This window comes from Manacus candei, unplaced genomic scaffold (assembly GCF_025592945.1).
Source record: "Manacus candei isolate 608988 ecotype Guabito, Panama unplaced genomic scaffold, ASM2559294v1 h1tg000008l, whole genome shotgun sequence".
NCBI lineage: Eukaryota > Metazoa > Chordata > Aves > Passeriformes > Pipridae > Manacus > Manacus candei.
The window spans coordinates 905,253-926,320 of record NW_026138056.1 but is presented as its reverse complement, the minus strand read 5'-3'; the positions used below and the strand labels follow the sequence as shown (position 1 = coordinate 926,320).

The 21,068-nt window shown below is 36.2% G+C and overlaps 1 long non-coding RNA gene across 1 annotated transcript; it reads left to right on the top strand.

Moving 5' to 3' along the window:
* Window positions 1-12,167: 12,167 nt before the first annotated feature.
* LOC127464298 (uncharacterized) lies at window positions 12,168-20,063 on the top strand. The gene is made up of 4 exons (XR_007901283.1): window positions 12,168-12,237; window positions 17,475-17,529; window positions 18,427-18,451; window positions 19,578-20,063. It is a non-coding gene; the product is annotated as an uncharacterized LOC127464298 (long non-coding RNA).
* Window positions 20,064-21,068: the final 1,005 nt, after the last annotated feature.

Genomic DNA, 21,068 nt, shown 5'->3' with positions numbered 1-21,068 from the left:
TAATGTACATGCCTCAAAGACCAACGCTGGGACTATTCCATTGTATAAATGCCATCTAAATAATTGTAATTTTGAGACTCTGAAATCAGAGTCCTGGATTCTTTAGTGTTTTCAACTCTTTTAGGATTCTTTAGTGTTTTCAACTCTTTTAATCATAACACCAAGGCTCACTGGTGTGTAGGTCAGATCAAATCAGCCAAGAATGGTTTAAACAATACAATTTCCTTCACGATAGTTTGCCTGTACAATTTGCAAGAGTTGATAATGTTTTAAATCCAAAAAGTAAAGTCACAGAAAAGAGTTGTCTTAGAACGGCTTTTGCTACCTTTATCTTTTTTTATTACATTCATATGTTGTGAGCTAGTTTATTTTTCGTTTGTTGGTGCAATTTCCCTGCAAAAAGCTGACCTGAGAGCCTTTACTGTTGTCATTTGCTGCTTCAGGTGGTCTGCTAGTGTCCATATTTAGCATATTGCTGGGTACAAAACAAGATATAGCTGGTTTTGAATCCCTTTTAATTAGCTCATCTCTGCAACTGCATCCACTACTTTGCAGAGTGTATCCAGAGCTGATGCTCTGTTACATTTCTTTTAATTGTTGCTTTATCTGTCCTGAGATACCATCTGTCTTAGGTACTTGTAACTCCCATCAGCAATCTTTTCGTTTCACATGGCCAACAAGATAGGGTGAACGTTTATGCACACATGTGTTATGCGTTCTTATGTGTGTCTACTTGTGTTCCCAACTCTCCCTAAGAGTTTGAACATCATTTAGAAGCTTTACTTAAGCTGAGGTTTGGGTTTCTGAGGCAGGCATCTCAGGATGGTTGTAACCACCTTATAGTCCTTAGATTTTTTTATCATTTGTACCCATGAAAAGCTCAGCTGCTCTTCTAACATAGGTGTAGATCTGTACCTACTTGTGTGTTCATTCAAACTAACACAATTGATATGTGTTTATACTCTTCTAAATATATCAAGAGATGCTGTTGATGGCCTGTGCTAAAAGGCGGCTTCAATGAATCCGTGAAACATGGCTCTCCTCCCCAGTCTCCTTAGACCAGCAACGTAAGATTATACTAATAAAACAACATAATGCTCCCAGGATTTCTGAATATCATGTGCCAGGGACATCTCTGACAATATAAAGAGTTTTCACAGAGGTAGAACTATAGCTCATTAATGGGCTGTCTAGAAATATATTTCCATTAGGGTCAATAGGTCATCAACCCTACTTCATCAAGAAACCCCCAAATAAAACAGACCCAAATTAACAGGGCTTAATACCAAAGCAAGGCATAAAATCCTGTGAATATAGAGAAGAGAAGGTATGCAACATCTGTATCTGGCTGACAGAGTATTTGAAGGAACAGAGATGAGCCCACTTTTGGTGCACATAGTTCACTCCTGTTCCTAATAACTGCATGGTTTAATTGTCACAGATCAAGTGTCACAGCTCTCTAAACTTCTTTAGTGCTCAAATTTTGATTTGATTGTAAGACCAGCTAAGTCTGCAGTTGAGAACCTAAACAAATGCAATGTGAATATTATAAAGCCTCTGATGTGAGTGCAAACTTGAGCTCCATGGACTACAGGCCTTACAGCAATATTGAAGTCAGATCATAGAATCATAGTATAGCCTGGGCTAGAAGGGACCTTAATGATCATCTAGTTCCAACCCCTCTGCCATGATCAAAGACAACTTCCACTAGATCAGATTGCTCAGAGCCCCATCCAACCTGGCCTTGAACACTTCCAGGGATGAGACATACACAGCTTCTCTGGGTAACGTGTTCCAGTGCCTCACCACCCTCACAGTGAAAAATTTCTTCCTAATATTTAATCTAAACTTACTCTCTTTCAGTTTGAAGCCATTCCCCTTTGTCCTGTCACTACACACGCTTGTAAAAAGTCCCTCTCCATCTTTCTTGTTGACTCCCTTTAGGTACTATAAGGCTGCAATGAGAGGTCCCCAAAGACTTCTCCAGGATGAAGAACTTCAGCTGTCTCCCCCTGTCTTCATAGGAGAGGTGTTCCAGATCTGTGATCATAGAGGCCCTCCTCTGGACTCACTCCAGGAGGTCCATGTCCTTCCTGTTCTGGGGACCCCAGACCTGGATGAAATAACCCCAGATCTAGAGAGATATTTAGAAGCCTGTTTCTCACTGCAATCAACTGGAATTTTGATGCTTTGTGAATTTGAATGAAGATAAGTCAAAATGACTTGCCAAGGGTGACATTTAAAATTTGTGGAAAAATGGCAAATCAAACCTCCTGTTTCACTGCCTAGTAGCTTACTGCTGGTGTGAAGTTACTGTGATAATAGGTGATAGACAGGAAAAGAGTAGAAGTCAAGATAATATGTTCTTTGCCATAAGAGGGACCTGAAGCTGCTGAGTTGCTATGTGGGATTTCTGTGAGGGCTTCCATTTAACCTCAGTAGACTATGAAGTGAAGTCTCAGTGTTTCAGGGGAGAACTAAGCCCAGTGAATTTTAATGCCTACTAAGTTCTCAATGTGTCAAATGAAGCTCTGCTAATGTCTCCTTTCAGTTATGCTAGTAAGATTTCTATTTGCTTCAGGAAATTTTGTGCATTTATTCCCAAATAAGAATTTATCCTCTGGACAAACTGGGATTAATTTAGTCAAATACTTGCCTAACAATTCTAGGTGCAATTCTTGTATAGTTGTTGTTTTCTGTTCACTGGTTACTTATTGGTAGAAAGATATACTTTGCAAATTAAACAGTGCTCCTAATTTTAATTTTCAATACCCCTGACCTTTTTGTTAGGACTATCTCCTATTTTGTGAGGCTTTTTGAGATGTCCCCTGAAACACTAGACCTGATTTGTTCACCAAATTAATGAGTTCTAGCATATCTATATACGTATAGTATATATATGCAACAGAAGAATCCACACATGAATATAAGTGGTTAAACTTGATTAAAACCCTAATTAAAATAGTGGTGAACTCTTAGAATTTACCTGCTACATTAATCTAAATAATAGGGTACAAATAAATGTCAAATGGCTTCTCGAGCCATGATTCTATTAGTTATCTAAAATGAAACAAGACCAAAATTTAAACTAGAAATTAATAGTACTTTTGTCTTTACTAACAAGGAAATAACTATTGACAGGGATTTCAAAAAGTACCATGGATCATCCTTTGAGTATTGTTTTCCTTGAAGCTCACTCTTCTCAAGCATCTGGAAAATGAGATATTAATTACTGCTATCCCCTTCTGGAAATTCCAGTCTGAATGACTTTAAATTTCACTCATTCCACAGGGCATTAAGAGTTTTGTGTATCCAACAATTGGGTATCTGATCTCAATTCCTTAGTCTACAGCTTTCTTTTTCTCTACTTACTTGCATTTTATTACAATTGTTTTTCTTAATTAATCCATTTAATTCATTTCACATGTAAACATAATTCAACATAGCTTGTAAATTATGATTTAGAAGTCTTTAATTGTTCAGAGTAGTTACTTTAGCGGAAAAGGGAAAACAATGTAATGAGAAAAATAATATATTATTCGTAAGGCGATAATTTAATTTTATTTTCTGGGATGATTGGTTGCAATTCCTCTTCATATATAAGGAAAAGTCACTAACTATTACTAATGTTTCTTGCAAATGATATCCTGAAAATTAATATTGTAATATGTAATCTCTACAGCTGTGGATGTACATCAGCTAATATTTTAAAGTAATGGCCATTAAGATCAATGTCAATTAACCAGAATTCATTGTTTGAATATTGATCAAGCATATTTAATTTACCATTAGTGTTAACAGAATGATGTATTAGTCAATTAAAATAACATTGACTGAGAATCTTAATTAGATATTTAATTCTTTAGCCAGATTTAAGAAAAACCTAACCATTGGTTTCAGTGCTTTCACTTTGTCTAGAATATCTGATTATATTACAAGGAAAGATATTGACTTGCACATCAGTATGAATTGCCTTTTTTTCATCTCACACTGAATTTCCCTGTTCTCATTTTTCCTGGAATTTATCAAATTTCCATCAAAGATCTTCTAAAACTTGCATACTAGTTTTCTCAAGCTAAACAAGCCCATTGCAATGATCTATTGCCTAACTGCAGAAGAGTCTTTTCCCAAGCAGGAAATAATTCCCGAAATAGTCAGTCACTGGCTGCTGCAGGAGAAAGAAGACCTTGACTGAAACAGAAACTTATGATCCCCAAGTATTTGTGCAGTGGCTATTGGCCAGTTTTTAAAATGAGCTGAAACCCTCTCTGTACCTTATTTCCTAACTTTATTCTTCATTTTGTCTGCAGCCTTAGTTTCTAACTCTATTATCCCTTGCCACCTTTGCTCAAACAGCTGTTCCTGTTTACCCTCCGCATCCCCGTTCTGACACTTTTGCCACTGATTGAAGTAATGCTTTCCTTACATGTTGGGTGAAAAAGGACAGCAGACCTTGGATTTGTAGTATTTAGAAAAGAGATAATCAGATATCTAATTTTAAATACAATGTTTTCTATTAGCAGCAAGAAACAGAATAGGGGAAGAAAATATCCCATTTCAACTGGATTGAAACACATAAATATAGACCTCAAAAAAAAAAAAAAAAGACCACAAAAATGAAAAAAATATTTCAACATTGCTTATATTCAATGTTTAATCAATATGAAATATAACTTGTTTTTAACATTTGCTTCTGAGTACCTTAATATTTGGGGGTTTCATTGCAAAATGGAACTAAATAATTCTGTCATCTCAGGAAATCAAAGTTTTATACTGCTGCATCTAGGAATATTTTTAGCTGAAAAGAAATTGAAGACTCATTCCAAATGAAGAACAACACTACACTTGAATTTAAGTCTGTTTTATATAAGACTTTAATAACCAGTGTCAGTTAATAAAAACACAGATTAAGCAGTGAGAAATAGGTACTGAACATATTTGAAATGGGCAAACTCTTTTATTTAATTCACCTAACCACTGCTCGAACAGCTACAGATTTAGAGTGTCATGACTTCTGAATCGGGATTTAAGGAGCTAGGTTAACTGTATCTCATTTAACAGTTTTTCTCTGGCTAAATTTAAGGGGTAACTGCTTCATATTCATACGATTTATTGTTAAATTATCTCTTATTTGAATAACGTTTTTTTCTATAGTGATTCCTGAAAGAAAAAACATCAAAGATTACTTTTGACATAACTTTTTTCTAAATATTTTTTTTCCTACAGATTTTAATGAGATGCTGTTTGCCCTTTAAAAGGTACTACTCTTGTGGAGCGAATAAGAAAACTGTTGTTTAGCCTCTAGGGGACATGCACTGGAAGTACAAGTGTTACAATATTGCTACTGATGTCCTTGAACTTAACATAATCTTATTGTAAAGGTTTAACAAGTGAAAATCATGTTACACGTGTCTTCTTTCCTGTGCTTTCCCCTATGTATACACTAATTGACACTGTGGATACTGAGTTGGGTGAAACTTTGATTTAATGATGTGTGGCTGTTCTTTCATTCTTATGAAGGTAAATTTTATTATGAAGTACCAAGAGTAAGCAATGGTGAGGCAACGAGGAGCATATAAAATGTATAAGAACAGTACAGGAGCTTCTTAAAAGATTACAAACTTCCATAATGAAAATTAAAGATTTTAACCATTTAAACCATCTGCCATCCAGAAAATGATCACAGGAGACTTTCGGTTCCAAATATTTCTTTAGATGTGACTATAAGCTGATTTTCTGACCTTTTTGAGTTCTCACTAGCACAAAGCTTTGAAAACAAACCATGAACCTCTCTAAGAACCTGTTTAATACCTCCATGAAAGCCCTGGAATTCTTTCTGATCTTTCAACATGCTTTAAGAATGGTACACATGCAAATAGAAACACTATTTTAAGCTTTTCTTTCTTCTTCTGTCTTCTATTGTTATTTGAAATAAATAAAAAATATTAGAAAAAATGAGAAAGAAAAACATTCTTCATGAAGTACTTATTTTTTTCCTTAAAATTTCTGCAAAGTAATGAATCCTAACCTGACTGTTCATTGTTCTCACACCTTCAGTTTACTAATTTGTGCCTTTGTCCATTGAGCAACACTACTGGCTGAATGATGTAGGTTTGTTCACTATTCTTTGTAGAGAAAAAAAAGTGTTAACAGAGTGAATTTTAATATTTCTGTGGAGTTAGAGAAATTTCTCTTTACTTGATTAAAATATTGATCAGATAATTGTAAGGTGAGTGATATTTCACTTTTTTCAGATTAGGACAAAATATTAAAGAGCTGCCTTTTGCATGTGGTACACTATACACAGACAGAAAATTAAAAGCAAAAAATCAAATCATAGCAAACCAGAAGCCAAGCATTGTAAAGACAAAAGACTGTGAAGATAAATTGCTTTCCACTACTTCATGAGTTTCCTCATTCCTATTCCCTATTGCAGAGTGGTTATTACATTTTAAAAAACACTTTATTAAAAAAGTAGAATGCCTACATATTGTATGTCTTTCACATACTTTTATGTAAAATGAACTCTAAAAATGCATTATTTTCTTAAATGGAACTTAAATAGAAACAACACAAAGAGGTAAAAAATTAAAGTTGAAATTAAATGTAAACTTGAAGTGAATATTTTGAGCTCTTTGTAGAATAACTTTAGTGCTGAGGTACTTGAGTTAAAGATTTTCTTTCAGTTTCCTATTCTGTTCGCTTATTTAGAAGTTTGTTCAAAATAGGTGACCAAAACTCCACCTTTTGGAACCTAAGAATATAGAAAATGGCTACTGCTATCTAGAGGCTGATTTTGATTTTTGTATACTCTTGAATAAATGATACTTGAACCCTGAATAATCATGAACACATAGTGACCAAAGTATCTAAACAGCTCAAACTCGCATTCATTTGGCATGATTAAAGTGAAATTACTCCTGTATCCACAGTTCAAGAACACAAAATAACTTAAATATTCATAATATAATATCTAGGAATAAAAGGGAAAAAATATTTTGTTGAATCTGGCATAATCTGGAAAGAACTAAACTTGCTCTATTTGAATTAGACTTACTTTGTGACTAGGTGCTGTATGTATTCTTTTTGTTGGCTAGAAGTGTTTAGTCTGCATTCCATCTGCATTAATAAAATGTGTAATTTACTTTCTTTCTAAATTAAACAATAATTATTTAGAGGTTTTTTTTAAAAATTTGTTATATTGTTTTAAAATGGCTTTCAGTTTCTGCATTCTTAGGTTCAGTATCTAAACTGTCCTCACAATCCTTACCTTTTTCATCCATGCCTGAAACCCTCCTCAAAGATTCCATCTAAAAATGTAAATATTATCTGAAATACTTTCAGTTCATAAAGTTCCTCTCCAAAAATCATGCTTAGTTTCAAATATCATTATTTTTTATTTTCAGAAAGGTTCATCACTCAATATATAGTATTATCAAACATTTATTTAATTTTGTGTTGTCCCTCCATATTGCATGGATTTTAACTGCTGTTTATGGTTCTGATTTAAATGCCCAAGTTAAGAGTTGACCAATAACTTTAACATTAACAGTTTTTGTGCAAGAGCATACTTAAATTATCATTCTTACAGTAATGAAACCTAAAGCTATCTTTGACAAAAAAACATTAGGAAACAAAGAAAAGATATTTAAGGATGTAAGCCAGATAACTTAAAAATATCTAAAGTATTTTTGTTGAAGCCATGCCACTCCTTGATTTAGTAGTATTGATACTCAGAGAGTAACAACAAATTATTCAATAATACTCAAGATAACTATAAGAAACTTAAAACAGTCAAGAGAAGACTTCTATAGCAATGAAAAATAGTGTTTTTAGTGCTGTAGAAAACCCACATAACATAGTTAACAGTAACAAAATTTATTTATGATCAAAACATGTGGAAAATTTTTTTCTGCAAGTGATTCTGTCTATGTAGAGAGTCTAATCCAAATACATTGATGAATCAATTAGGAAAACAGTAGCAAGTAGCAGCAGTAGGCAATATACAAAGCTACCACCTAAAACTTGAAATCTCTGAATCCAGGGTTAACATCTCAAAATAATCCTTGCAAGCAAAGTTACTGCATTAATAAGGAATGGCAAAATTGCTAATTGACAGTGAGTCATCAAGCCACATCAGAAGTGGAAATTATTTATGTTGCTATATAAATGTTCAGTGCTGGTATTGCATTGGAAAGCAAAAAAAGAAGTAATCACCCTCTACTTGACAGGTTGCTTATGAAGACTGCCTAATGATAGCAAAGAGGCTTCAGAGAGCTATCAAGGAAGTGTACTAAGGTCTGAAGTTATTTCCATTTTCTAACATACAGGAAAGTTGAAAGGGTTTTGTAAAAGATGTTTTCTAATTTATGGATTTAGTGATAAATGTGAAAGATATGCCTCACCTGTTTGCATCACTGCTGAGGATTCAGAAAATATCTCAAGTTTCTCAAAACAAATGACAACCGATTATAATTTAATAATAAAGAAAATTATGGAATATAACCACAGAAGAAACCCCCCAAAAATATGGCAGTTATTTTAAGAGATAGGCATCACAGCATTTCCATGGAGGGTTGAAACAGAGTTGTCTTAGTGACTGAAGAAGCCTACTAAAACTTTCCACTGCTGCCCTCCCAACAGATGTGAGATATAAAACTCCCACACACTCTGTATTGAAAACAATCAGATCAGAAGTCTGTGTGGAAGAAGCATATTTTCTTCCCTAAGACTGTGATAAAATTGTCACTGATGATTTTGCTTTGGAAGAAACTGCACATCAAAAACTTCTAATCTAGTACCTGTCACTGCAGTTGGGTCTACATGAGCAGGACCACGGACAGGGCAGTCAAAAGTAGGTCACCATGCTCCAGGTGACAAACATGATTTCTGATACTGGTGCTGGCACTTGAGGACAGTTGGTTATAGGGCTCTTTCAACACTTGTGAGCTGTGGGGCTGAGGAGCCAGGGAGCATCAGGGCCACTGTGTCACATATGTGCTGTCTGCCAGCACTGCTTTTAGAGGTGGAGGGTATGGGAGAACTAGGATATTATTAGAGCTGGTGCCTCCAGTGCAGTCACTGCAGTGACAAAAGGTTATTCCTCTAGAATTCTTCTTATGACTGAACACATCAGAGGATAAAGAAATCTAAGCATCCAGATAAATCAGGGGACTGGGTATCATACTTAGAAAAAAATCCCTGTAATATACATTGTTTCTGAAGGATAGTCTGGGAGAGTAGAAGGAAGAGAACTGAAAATGTCAGTCCCTAAGATTGAATTTAGAATCCATTAAAGAAAGTAGCAGCCATTGCTACACATCCCTTAGAGATTCTGATCAAGGTTTTGAAAAACACTTCAATGATTTAAGTGTTTTTCACAGTATGTAATTTCTAAAAAGCTATGATTTTGAACATTCATATTACAGCATTCCTGGAGCCCTGACGCTTTGTCCTGGAGCTTTGATGATTCTGATCCAAACATGAAACTTCATTAATCTATAGGAAATAGTGATTGCCTATGGGATACTTCAGTTGATTATTCACATTCTCAGAGCACAAAAAACCCCACTACTGTACCAACAATTTTTTTTAGGTGTGTGTTTTATATGGTTGCTATACTGATAAGCATTAGTGTCTAGTGTAGCTCTTAAACATTAAACAGTAGCTTTTCTTTGCCTTTAGCTGGAATCAGAGAATGTTTTTGATATATAAAAGAAACGTTTGAAATACATTACAATTTAGTCTCTTTAATGTAATTTCTTGGTATTATTTCAATATGAACAGATACATAAAAAACAGGCTGCTCATACCAAAGACTAATCAGTACCAGGTATTCAAACAGAAAAATCTGCTGTAAAGCTGAAAGAAAAAAAAATTACTTTGTTTGATATGTGTAGAGACTAAAGTTATGCTCTAATTATTTGATTAATAATGCAATAGATGGAGAGAAATAGGACCTTTAAGCTGTTAGATCCATTTCTGAAAAAAAAAATCCTCTCAGTTGAAGCAATTTATATTTTAATAAAGTTTTATCAATTTATCACTCTTGAATATTGCTCTTTTTCCCCCTTTTTTTTTTTTTTCTAAAAAATGATGATGATGATGGAAAGCTCTCTACTTTTTACCTGGAAAAGAAATTTGGTAAGCAAGTCATCTTCTGCAAGTACTCTCAAGTACCACTTTTTATCCTGTTTGTTGGTGGAATAAAAAAAAACCAACAATAAATGTATATGAACTTATATAGTTTTGAATTTTTTTTAAAAAAGCCTTTTGTAATTTTTTTCTCAATAACACTAATGTTTGGTCAGACTACTACACTAAAAAAAAAAAACTATGGTAAACCCTTTTGATTTAGATAGATAAATAGATTGTGTTTTTAGGACCCTGATTACATCTGTGTTCACAAGAATTTATAGTCATTACAAATATCTTCTTATCTAAAAAGGCTCATTTAAATAATCCTTAAAGTCTACATGATTGGACACATAATACCTACATTTCAATCTATTTCAAGGGACTGGAAATCAAAACCAATTTTGCCAAGTACGGGCCTGTCAGTGTTGTCAACCTTCCAGGAGGTATTTCAAGCAAGGATGCCAGGACAACTGATAAGCTGGAAACTGGGTGTTACTATGCTATAGATGCTCGTGAAAATGGAGGCACAGGAGGCCTCAACTGCTTGTATGCGTTTTTGGTAAAGCTGCATAATGTTCTGAACCTAGAAAAGTCATAGTTTTTAGGTGGTTATGTGAAAGCAAATAAAGAAGAGTACAAAGGCCCTACAGAGGGATCCGGACAGGCTGGATTGGTGGGCCAAGTCTAATGGTATGAGGTTCAACAAGGTTGGGTTCTGCACTTGGGTCATAACAACTCCACACAGTGCTACAGTCTGGAGAAAAGGTGGCTGGACCTGGGGGTGCTGGTCGACAGTGGCTGAACACCAGCTAGTAGTGTGCCCAGGTGGACCAGAAGGCCTGTCATCCTGGCTTGTATCAGAAATGATGTGGCCAGCAGGACCAGGGAAGTGATTTCCCCTCTGTAGTCAGCGCTTGTGAAGCTGCATCTCAAATCCTGTGTTCAGTTTTGGGCCCCTCACTATAAGAAAGACATTGAGGTGCTGGAACAAGTCCAGAAAAGGACAGACTAGCTGGTGAAGGGTTTGGAGCACAAGTCTTATGAGGAGTGTGTAAGACTCCAGCCCCAGAGCTGTGGACTCAAGGGCTCAGCTAGGAGTTTTATTTTAATAGATATAGATATAAATTAGATATAGATATAGATATAGATATAGATGATATAGATATAGATAGATATAGATTAGATTATACAGATGATATAGATAGAGATATAGATATAGATGATATAGATATAGGGTTCTTTAATACCTTGAGATAGTGTTAAGAGAATAAACCATGGACTTGAACCCAAGGGGTTTCTTTATTAATTTAGGAGAGAAAATAAGGGAACTTGGCAAAGGTAGAAAAAGGGCACTACACAACCTAGGCAAAATGTTCCACCACAATACCAACTCAGCACATACTAATCTACAACACTGAAGATCCAATCAATCCACAACACTTAAGTCAAAATCCAATCCCTCCAGCTCCAAGCCACCCAAAGCATCAAGAAAGGAACAAAGAAAGAGAAGCAGAGGGAGCAAGAAGAGAGATGGAGAAAGAGGGAGAGGCAGATAACATAGCTACCACTGAAACCTTGTGGAAGACCAGCTCTCACAAGTCCAATGGCAGGGCTGAGACACATGGCAAACATATGCCTTTCATTTTATCTCCTCTGGTTTTATGGCCAGTCCCTCCAGCTGGGGTCTCTGACCCATCAGTCACTCTGGGAGTCCAGGTCAGGGTGAGAGGTAGTGTCCTCATTGTCCCTGCCAATCTGAGCAGGGTTAGGGGCTCCAGGAGATGTGTTGTGTTATAGTTTTCCTGGGCTGTTTGTGACTGACAGTTACTCTGAGGCTTCCCCATGTGTGTTCCAGGGGCCTGCCATGAGGGATACAACACCACCCACCTCCATGAGATTCAATCCATCTCTTCCCCCTCCACACACACACACACACACACACACATGCACACCCCCCACAAGGTGGTTCTGACGCAGTAATCACTGATCTGTTGTCTAACAGAGTGACTGAGGGAACTGGGGTTGTTTAGCCTGGAGAAAAGGCAGCTTACAGGTGAACCTTCTCACTTCTATAACTACCTGAAAGGAGATTGTAGCAAGGTGGGAGTCAGCCTCTTCTCCCAGGCTTCTAGCAATAGGACAAGAGGAAATGGCCTCAGGTTGCACCGGGGGAGATGTAGATTGGATATTACAAAAAACTTCTTTACTGAAGGGGTGGTCAGGCACTGGGACAGGTTGCCCAGAGAAGTGGTGGAATCACCATCCCTGGAAGTATTCAAAAAGCATATGGATGTGTCATTTGGGGATATGGTTTAATGGTTAATTCAATGGTGCTAGCTTAATGGTTGGACCCTATGACCTTAGAGGTGTTTTCCCACCAAAATGATTCTATGACTCTAGGGAATTGCTGAAAAGGGACAAGAGAAAAAGGTGCCTGTTGGAAGCACTGTTAAGTCCAGTGATTCCTCCAATGAAAACTGGGATGTCAGTTGCGGGGTCTGGTTATATCCTACTAAGTTTGTGTTGGCATCTAAGTGTGCAGTCACTAGTTATATTTTCCCATTGCGTCCTTAATTAATTGCCATATCTGCTGTCTCATAGTTTTCAGTAAAAAAAGAGAAGTAACTTGAAAAAAAGCTAACAAATTATTTCTGAAGAACACCTGTAGAATGATGCACAATTCATAAGTACATTAAAATAAAGGACTTAAAAAGCTTAGTGAGCTTGGGGAACCTTAATAGTGAAATCTTACAATATTTTTTCTACAGTAAATTCCAAGAGAATATACAGAGCTGACCTGACACCCAACTTTTCCATGATAATTTTGGTACTTTGAATAGTAAAAAGTTTAGGCCATAGAAAATGTTTTCCCATTTTATTGGTCTTGTGCATGGATTACTATCTCAGAGCAACAGATGCATCTTCTGTGTGGGGACATCTTTCACAATCTGGTCTTTAGCTGTAGTACCAACCACAAAGTCTCTGTCCCTTCTTTGTCCGGTTCCAGTGACATTTGCATATCTTTACTGTGGATGTGTTTTTAAAATAAATCCCCAAAGAAATAGCTAAAAGCATTATGCATTCTGTAGAAAAGTATTTAGTTGTTGGTGTAATGACAGATAACATCTAGAAGGTAATGGAGTCCTCTTATAACTAAAGAATTGTTTTTCATCTCATTATTTTCTACTGCTTTCTATCTCATGGTAGACAATTTTAATGAAAAGCCTGCAATAGCTTCCCTTCTATCATGATAACCATTTATTGTTAAAATTCATTTTGTAATTCTGTGGGAACTAGAGAAAAGAGGAATAACATCAGTCAATAATATGCAAGTGCCTGAACAATCTTCTATATTTTAAGAATTAAAGAATAATTTATATATAAAATATAACTGCATAAATACATGCTTTAGTGTTTATTATGTTAAAAATATAAGTCTTCAAAGACATAATTAGCTGACAGGCATGAGGTATGTTAGAATATTCTTCCAGAATAGTTGTGGCACTAAATCTTACTGAACTAATATTAATGTAAATCAGAAATAACACCTATAGTATCTGGGAAATTGTACCAAAAGTTGGGAGTGAAATTGAAATCAGAATTGACAAATTCATGAAGTGTAGCTACCCCGAAAGTATTTGCAAAAGCTATAGAAGCCAGAATTAAGCTCATAAATCCAAAATAATTCAGACATGAGTCAAAATTCTATTCCTAAATCATCACACTGTGCTTTGCTATGTGTTTTGTTGTGTATACTGTTGAAAGACTCAGGTAATACAGCAGAAGACATCAGGTTGGTGACCTGTCACTAGTGGTGTTCCACAGGGCTCCATCTTGGGCCCCGTACTCTTCAACATCTTCATACATGACTTGGACACAGGGCTGGAAGGGATAATAAGCAACTCTGGAGGCGGCACAAAACTGTGAGAAGCTGTTGACTCCCCTGAAGGCAAGAAGGTCCTGCAGAGAGACCTTGACAAATTAGAGGAGTAGGCAACCACCAACCATATGAAATTTAACAAGGGAAAGTGCTGGATTCTGCATCTGGGATGGGGAAGCCCTGGATGTTTGTACAGACTGGGGAACGAGATGCTGGAAAGCAGTGCCGCAAAAAGGGACCTGGGGGTTCTGGTCAATGGCAAGTTGCACATGAATCAGCAGTGCTCTGGCAGCCGTGTCCAGGGGGTGGGATCAGGTAAAACATCACCAGTCAGTCAAGGGAGGGGATTCTCCCTCTCTGCTCTGCACTGGTGTGATCTCACCTTGAATACTGTGTGCAGTTTTGGGCACCACAATATAAGAATGATATTAGGCTATTAGAGAGCATCCAAAGGAGGGCAATAAAGATGGTGAAGGGCCTTGAGAGGAAGCTGTATAAGGAGTGGCTGAGATCACTTGGTCTGTTCAGCCTGGAGAAGAGGAGACTGAGGGGAGACCTCATTGCAGTCTACAACCTCCTTGTAAGGGGAAGAGGTGGGGTAGACACTGATCTCTTCTCTGTGATGACCAGTGACAGGACCCAAAGGAATGGTCTGAAATCGTATCAGGAGAGGTTTAGGTTGTATGTTAGAAAAATGTGCTGCACCCAGAGGGCGGTTGGGCACTGGAACAGGCTCTCCAGGGAAGTGGTCACAGCACGAAGCCTGCCAGAGTTCAAGAAGTATTTGAATGATACTCTTGGGCACATGGTGTGACCCTTGGGGCTGGTCCTGTGCAGTCCAGGATTTGGACTTGGTGATCCTTCTGGGTTCCTTCCTATTCAGTGATTCTGTGAAGACGTAAACCAAGGAGGAATATCAATTGTGATTTTTCTTTCTTTCTAAATGTAAGGAGTTATTTAATATTTTGATTGTTACAAATGAGAGAAAAAAGCCTATTTAAAGTAAAAATAGTTGAACATTCAACACTAGGGTGAAATCAGCTTCATAGTTGCAGAACTAAATTTTACATTTTAATGCCATCTCTACTAATTCTAATCCCTCAGTAACATTGTGCAATAGATAACAAAATCCAGGCAATATTCTGCAGAGGGTACATGTATAGTTCATCAGTGTCTCTGTATGTGTTGTTTGTCTTGTCTGGTGAGCTCCGTGGGCAAAATACACATTTATTCTAGTGCATGAGGTTATTATTGCATTTTGTCTCACAGACTTAAAAATAGAATTTAAAGTTTTAGGGTTATCCACTTGCTTTCTTCCTGCCTTTTTATTCAAGTAGTTTCTTCAACTAAATAAGTGTATAACATTATTCAGAGTAAAAATGTTTGCAAATTGACTTACTTTTATATATACAGGAAATAAGTGTATAATTGCTTTTAGAACCAAGCTGTTTCCAAGTCAAAATTACAGTTTGCTATCATGTGTTTGGCTGTGTTCTTAATGGTTCTTATATATGTGTGAAGTTATTTCAGCTTGTAGTTAGCAACTTTTATTAGGATAATTATTCTAACAGAATAAGAGATGTTACTGTACTGGAGGAACCAGCTCTAAGAATTTACTTTAAATAAAAGAATTATAAGTAAAATAATAGTAGATTAGATTTAAGAATAAAAAAAAAAAAAAGCTGTTGTTTCATTAGGTTGGTTTCCCCTGTTAGTGGTTTCTTGAGCTGACTCACAAATATGCTTTCATTATCATGTTAAAAAATATTGGAAGGGTTTGCACCTGCAAAGAATAATTCCAGATTCTTTTTTTTAAAAGGAAGTACAGGAAAGAGAATCTTTGCAATACAGTAGAGGAATAGATGAGAGCTCATGGAGACCAACCACCAATTTGAAGAGTAATTGCTTTCATCTTTTGTGTTAACTCTAGAAGCTAAGTTCCTCAAGTGCTCAATGAGAACAGACCTACTTGAATAAGCCAACTTATTTGACATTTTCTAACATGTTCCAGAAAAACTGTTAATCAAAAGAAAATATTTCTTGACAAGCTTTTCTTTTTTATTTTGAAAAAACTAATAAACAAACAAATAATTAAGTAGTTTAACATCTTCTTTAATCACTCTCCATGTCTTGTTCAAAGGTGTTCCCTGATGAAATCATAATACTCCCCCCTTCCCACAGGATTATTAGGATTCATTAAATATAGCACCAACATCTTCTATAACATCAACATTTTGTATAACCATAAACTGTCACAAGTTTTCATTGTAAATGAACTAATTGATTTTTTTTAAAAAGGATGAGGTTTATTGCTATTCTACCAAGAGTCTGGATGTGGAATGTTCTGTGGCTACACTACATGAATGCATTGCCAAAATGCCTAGATTCATCCATTTCCTTTTTAGTTCTTGCATTGTTAAGAACAGTCTTACATATTAAATATTATCAATATCTATATTTTACAATGGCAATATACCACAGGATAAAAATAATTAATAGTGCTTATTGGATGGCAATTGTATGCGTTTATTTGTTCTGCTATCCTGGATACATTTTTGTCTTCTCAGAAATGCTGAAAATTATAATTTTGTTATATATAAATAAAGATTACACTTCTCATTTTTCAAAACAGTCCTTACAACTCTAATTGTTTCATCTAGAAAATTCCTTTCAGTCCAAGAAAATGATAGAATATTTCAGGCTATGACAAGTTGTCAGTTTATATCAAGTAATCCTATGAATAAAACTAAAAATATAAATAAGAATTTTTAATGTTTTTTCCCATGACAGCAAAAATGCACTATATAATATTACTCCCACAGTATGTTTGCAAATTAAGACTCAAAATGTCTCAATAATTTTGTGTTCATTTCACTAAAGATTTTGGTTTTTTACAATGTCAGGCTGCTGAAATGCAGTGAAATTCCATATTATAAGTTTCTACTCTTTGGTCTGGTGGTATCAGTAATCTCGAAACATCTTGAGAACATTATGTTTTTCTTTTCAGTTTTTATGCAAGATGGAAAAAAGCATACTTTAGTAAATTCTCACATTTAACCATATAGCTTTACTGAAGTACATGAGTGACTGACTTCAGTGTAGCTACCTTAATTTACAGCAGTTGAAGGTTTCAGGTAAATGCTGTGCTTCACCACTGCATAAAGAAAGCATAGGAAGGAATATTCAGCTAAAATAATTTAGAGAATTGACCTGCTGTTCTTTGAGCACTGAGCTCTGTGATCTAATCATGACAACTTTTGCCTGTTGTTCTGCTCAGAAAAAATTTTTCTTCTTCCCCCAACCAATAAAGATAATTCATGCTCCTTCAACATTAGCAAATGTTACACAGTAAGTTAATACACACTTTTTGGAGGTTCTGCCATAATGCTCCAGACTTCTTTTCTTTAATTGTGATAGCTTTCTCAGCAGGGCTGCTCTCAATCTCTTCATTCCCCAGACTGTACTGATACTGGGAGTTACCTGAAGTTCTGAGGCAGAGGTGAGGCTGACAGGTTGGTAGTTCTCAAGGTTCTCCTTTCACTTGTTTTAAAAATAGGTTCAATGTTCCTCTTTATCCAGTCACCTGGGACTTCATCTGACTGCCATGACTTTTCAAATATCATGGAGACTGGCTTGGCAATCACATCAGCATGTTCTCTCAGGACTTCAGGATGCATCTCTCTAGGTCCCACAGATATACATATGTTCAGGTGTCTCAAGTGGTCATGAACATGATCTTCTCATACAGTGGGAGGAACTTTGTTCTGTCAGTCCCCGTCTTGGAGTCCATCTACTCAAGAGGTTTGGGAAGAATGAGGTAAAAAGTTTATTGAGAACCTCAGTCTTCTCATTTACCAATTTGTCAGTGCTGTTTATTGGGAAAGAATTGGGGTTTACACCTTCTTTGAGCTTTCTTTTCTGGCTGACAAACCTGTAGAAGCTCTTCCTGTTATTCTTTTTATCCCTTGTTAATTTCAGCTCTAGCAGCACCTTTTTCTTCTTGAACCCATCCCTACACAACCAGACAATGTCTCTATACTCTTCCTAGGATACCTGTCCCTGCTTAGACTGCCTGTGCATTTGCTTATTTCCCTTCAGTTTGACCAGTTTGACTTCTGTTGTTCATGAACTCATGATAACTGCCTTCTTACCCAAAAATTTTTCTAGTGAATGTTTTAATGTCATCAGAAAATTGTTTACATTTGGAAAGTCCACAGAGTTCAGGAAGTTCGTTTCCTCTTCCCATGACGTTTCTCTCAGTATTTAATTGATCATTAAAAAAAAAAATTGAAACAAGATTTACAACTTTATACTTCATTTAGAACCATGTAGTACTGTATTTTGAATTGTCACATCTTCAAAAGAATATTTAGCTCTACTTTGACAGATTTTTTTTCCCATTTTATCAGACAGGGTTGAATTGTGCATATGGAGGTAATTTCTTACCTTCTTCTACTGTGGTAATTTATATTGAGCTCCTAAATGCATTAAAATAAATGATGTAATAAAATTAGGCAATATATTTATTGCAATGATCAACCTTAAAGACTGCAGAAGAGAAATAATACCTTATTTCAAATGTGTGTACATACTATTTTTGTATTTGTGCTTATTTTCCTAGCTATTTTGAATGTGAGCAAAAACACATTTCTTTAATAAGTAGTGTATACATACTGAGTTTCAATGACAGATACACATAATTACAGATAATTACATAATGGTTGATGATGCAAAGGTGAAATTGCAGCAGTTGACAATATTTCGTTACATATATTTCCACTACTCTATCTTTTATGGCTAAAAGCAAATAGATTATGACAAAGATGTACACCTAGAATGGTTTTACTACAACTAGGAGCACAGTCAATAATTCTTTCTTTCTTCTTTTCTTCATTTCTCTATTCCTTTCCTTCTTTTCCTTCCTTTCCTTCCTTCCTTCCTTCCTTCCTTCCTTCTTTCCTTCCTTCCTTCTTTCCATCCTTCCTTCCTTCTTTCCTTCTTTTCTCTCTCTCTCCCTTTTTCTCTCTTTCTCTCTCTTTCTTTCTTTCTCTTTCTTTCTTTTTCTTTCTTTCTCTTTCTTTCTTTCTTTCTTTCTTTCTTTCTTTCTTTCTTTCTTTCTTTCTTTCTTTCTTTCTTTCTTTCTTTCTTTCTTTCTTTCTTTCTTTCTTTCTTTCTTTCTTTCTTTCTTTCTTTCTTTCTTTCTTTCTTTCTTTCTTTCTTTCTTTCTTTCTTTCTTTCTTTCTTTCTTTCTTTCTTTCTTTCTTTCTTTCTTTCTTTCTTTCTTTCTTTCTTTCTTTCTTTCTTCCTCTCTTTCTTCCTCTCTTTCTTTCTTTCTCTCTTTCTCTCCCTCTTTCTCTCTCTTCCTTCCTCTCCTCCCTCCCCTCCCCTTCTCTCCCCTCCCCTCCCCTCTGCTCTTTCCTTCTTCCTTTCTTTAAAATATATAGCACCCATAAAGGTTTTGGGATTGACAGACCAGAAGATTGAAATTCTCAATTTATCCACAGAACAAGTACCATGCAGTTGAGTTAATAATTCTTCCATATACCTCAACTCTGACCAGGAGTGACCAGACAGAGGTTGGAGCTTCATTTCCATTCAGTCCTTGGCCTTTGTCCTGACTTTGCCATTGAGGAGAGCGATTAATGCCAGCTGAGACATGGCTTTTTTGAAGGAAATGCTTGCCTGCTATGATCAGTATTGGTACCAGAGAGAAAACAAATAACATTTCCAGACTTCAAAAGAGACAGAGCAATAGCAAGAACTACAGTCATCATAAACATAACAATAAATTTCTTTTTTTTTTTTTTTTCCTATTACCTGAAAACTCACAAGCTTGCTGGTGGTTTGGGCAAAGACGACAAAGCTAAATGCACATTTTAATAAATTGGCTTTACCTGTGACCTTTCTCTATTCTTAATCCAAAATCCTCTGAGAAATTTCATCTGTGCTAATTGATGTTCAGTAATCACCTCAATAGCATAGAAACAAGGGTAAGCAAAATGAGGTTTATTTCTTTCGTGTCTTCCTTACTAAATAGCAACTGAAATTTTCATAGTCAACTTAAGTGAAAATATCATGACTCCTCCTCCCTGAGGAATTTTGTCTGAGATAGGTACAGAATGAAAATGTCTTTCTTAAGAAAAAATAGTAAATATAATTAACTCATGAGTAGTTCTGCATGAGTACTCATCTGTGCTCACCTTTGCCCAGCAATGGATCACTTTTCTCCCCGGTGCCTAGCTGCTGGTGTGTCAACTGGGTCAATCAAGCAAATTAAATGATTGAGTATTCTGTCTAGTTTCTGATGTCACATGCCAAATATGTGAAGAGGAGAGCTTACTATACATCCTGACAGGATTTGTGAAAAGATGGTAGGAATTACACAAAATTTCTTGAGCCTGAAACTGTAACAGCTCTAAACAGGGGTGTCCTTGGTTGTGTGGCAGTCCTATGCAAGAAACAGTAGACAGAAGAATCAGGAACCAGCAGCAACTCTTGCCCAGAGTCAAACAACTTCCTGTCACAGGTATTGGATGATCTCAAGAGAAATGGTGTGCTGCTCAACCCCCTGCTAACAAACAGGGAAGGCCTTGTTGCTGATGTGAAATTGTGGACAGCTTTGGATCTAATGACCATGAGATTGTGGAGTTCAGTATTGGGCAAGGAGGAAGTAGAGCAGCAGGTAAGAATACAACCACAGACTTCAGGAGAGCTAACTTCAACCTCTTCAGGGGTCTTCTTGGAAGAATCCCACGGGAACAGACCCTACAGGGAAAAGGGTTTCAAGAGAGTTGGTTGATATTCAAAGATCATTTCCTCCAGACTCAAGAACAATGCATCCTGATGAGCATGTAGTGGGTTTCTGTGGCTAGGTTTTGGTAATGGGGGGGCTACAGGGGTGGCTTCTGTTAGAAGCTGCTAGAAGCTTTCCCTCTCTGGTGGAGCCAATGCCAGTCGGCTCCAGGATGGGCTTCCTGCTGCTGGCCAAGGCCTATACAATTAGGATTGATAGTAACACCTCTGTGATAACATAATTAAGAACAGAAGGTTG